General features: G+C 45.3%; 1 non-coding gene across 1 annotated transcript; it reads left to right on the top strand.

Moving 5' to 3' along the window:
* The first annotated feature begins 588 nt into the window (after positions 1-588).
* Positions 589-696, top strand: LOC120279818. Its single transcript, XR_005542119.1, has one exon. It is a non-coding gene; the product is annotated as a small nucleolar RNA R71 (small nucleolar RNA).
* Positions 697-2,869: the final 2,173 nt, after the last annotated feature.

The raw sequence follows: 2,869 nt of genomic DNA, 5'->3' as shown, positions 1-2,869 counted from the left end.
TCTAGCCAAGTGCTTCTCCAAATCGGTCATTCGGGTTTCCAAGCACGAAATTCATGTTTTTCCACTTGAGGGGCTTGTTGTTGTTGTTGGAAACCCGATGGCCCCATGGTATTCTGTGGTCCTTGATTACTCCATGAAAAGTTGGGATGATTCTTCCAACCTGAATTGTAGGTGTTGCTGTATGGATTCCCTTGAGGTCTCATTCCATTACCTACAAAGGCAACGTTCACAATTGAAGAAACATCACCAATGACGATTGGACAATCGGAGGGAGCATGTCCTCCACCACAACCGGTGCAATTGGTCATGGCCGTAACTCTATTCAAAGCTATAAGATCTAGCTTCTTACTCAAACTCTCTACTTGGGCCCCCAATGAAGTTATCGCATCAATTTCATGGAGACCGGTCACCTTTTTCTTCTCCCTAGCGTTCCCATCGGTAGCTATTTAACCCCATTTCCTCAATCAATTGACGAGCCTCATCGGGGGTCTTGCTTTGCCCTAAGGTACCTCCCCGCCACGCATCCAAGAGTTGCCTTGTACTCGGGTTCAAACCATTGTAGAAGGTTTGAACAATCATCCACTCCGGAATCCGTGTTGCGGACACTTGCACGAGGAGTTCCTTGAACCTTTCCCATGTCTCAAATAGAGACTCCAATTCCAACTACACAAAGGATGAGATCTCATTCCAAAGCTTTGCTCGATTTTTCCCGGAGGGAAATAACGGGCTAGAAAAAAACTTCTACCATCTCCTCCCATGTAGTGATTGATGCTCTAGGTAATGAGTGCAGCCATCGCTTTTGCTTTTCCCTTTAAGGAAAAATGGGAAGGCTCAACTTGATGGCATCATCTGTCACACCATTTATCTCCGACATGTCGCACACCCTCGAGGAAGCTCTCTATGTGATCTGTTTGGATCCTCATCGCCAAACCAGATTTGAATTGTGAGGGACTGCTGCGAGTATATGGATGAATGCCCTGGCTTTAGCTCAAGTTTTGAGCTGTAATTGGGGGACGCACAATACTCGATTGTGTCCCCAACACTGAAAAGTCCGGCATAATCGGATAATGTTCGTTGTTGCTCATTTTGTTCTGCTATGTTTTCAGATCCTTCTACTTCCAAATCAGCTTGATTATGTTGTTCTTGCACAGGTTCTTTCCCTTTTCTTCTAAGTGTACGTTCAAGCTTAGGGTCTCCTTCAATCAATATTGATGGATTCCCTCGGGGCATAACCTGGAGCTGCACCAAAAATAAAGAAAAAGAAAATTAGAACGATGATAGAATAAGAAGATATGAATTAGAATGTGTGGTGAAATAGCTAAGAAAACAAAGTGCAAAGTATCTCTAAATGCCTAGTCCCCGGCAACGGCTCCAAAAACTTGACAAGGTCCCCTTGCGTATATCCCGCAAGTGCACGGGTTTGTCGAAGTAATAATCCCGGGTGAGCGGGGTCGAATCCACAGGGTGTAGGGAGTAACGACACTTAATTCGATTCTTAGCTATGTGGAGTGTCAACAATGATAAGTGTGATAATGATTCAATTCTCAACAATTAAAAGCAACAAGTAAGAGAGCAAAAGTAAGGAGGAGGTAAGGCAATCGATAAAGATGGGGTACTCGGATGATGCTTCACCTAGGATAATCGCTTCAAGTGCAAGAACTCTCTATTATGCTTTCTAATCAATGCAATTGTGAGTCGTGGAAATCCTTACATACATAGTCCCAAATCTAAGGTCAACTATGCCTAACTCTATTCATGTCCAGGAGGAGAGATTAAATAACCTCTCAACCTCGCACTCGAACAAAGTTGCAATGAGCTCTAAGGATTCCAAGTGTTAAATCACTTCCTAATTATAGACCTAACCCTTTGGTCCAGGCGGAAGGTCCCTAGCCACAATTAAGCCCTAGATACTAAGATCCCCACAACGCTTCACTCCATTGCACGCGCAACTAGGCCCCAGCGGAGGTTCATCCCTTAGACCATTCACTCTATTATGGCCGCAAAGAACTCAAGCAACGGAGGTAGAATCTATCACGTCAGAGGGGAAAGGGGACGCTCCTGTACCTCTCGACTCACCCTCTCAACTCTCTCCAACCTAGCTTTGTCTAACGATCGTGGTGTGTCACTCACTCACATGGTTACCAACAAGAACTCTCAACCCTAGTGTCACTCTAGGGGAAATGTTCATACAATTCAAGGTTGGAACTCACAATAAACATCAATTTATTGAAAGCATAATAAAGAAGTTCAATGAAACGAATACATCCTAGGGTTCACAATCACCCAAGTACCCACTAGGGGTTTAGCTCTCCATGGAGCTAAGTACAATCAAAGAAATTGAATGTAAAAGCAATGAATCCATAAAGAAACCCCCCCCCGATGGTCGTGTCGATGGTCTTGTGGAGAGTCCTCTACTCATCGCAAGGGATCCTTTATCCGGCCTAGGATACACCTCGCCGGATCGATGCCGACGAAAGCTCTCCCAATAATCTTCTTCCAAATGACGCGCGATGTCAGGGCCATAGAATTTCTCCAAAACCCTAGCCAATACCCCTCAAAACCTTAGCTGAAGCCCTCTCTCAAGTTGGGGAAAAGATGGAGAAAAGAATACCAAAATCGGGGCTGAATCGGCTTTTAAATAGGGATGAAGCAGGCAACTCCACGGGCGTGGACGCTACACGCGCCTGTGCGGAATTTCCACACGGGCGTGGATAATTTCCACACGCCCGTGTGGATTCTCTGTTCTCTCGATTTCTCGGCAGCTGCGTGAGCAGTGCTACTACAGTAATTGCTGCAGTACTCTGCTACAGTCTTCGACCTGAATAACTTACCAATTCCATACTTTCATCGGGGTAACGCAAACGGGAAC

This window comes from Dioscorea cayenensis, chromosome 16 (assembly GCF_009730915.1).
Source record: "Dioscorea cayenensis subsp. rotundata cultivar TDr96_F1 chromosome 16, TDr96_F1_v2_PseudoChromosome.rev07_lg8_w22 25.fasta, whole genome shotgun sequence".
NCBI classification, from domain to species: domain Eukaryota; kingdom Viridiplantae; phylum Streptophyta; class Magnoliopsida; order Dioscoreales; family Dioscoreaceae; genus Dioscorea; species Dioscorea cayenensis.
Note: the sequence above shows the minus strand (reverse complement) of the source record. Positions and strands in the feature narration are given on the sequence as shown.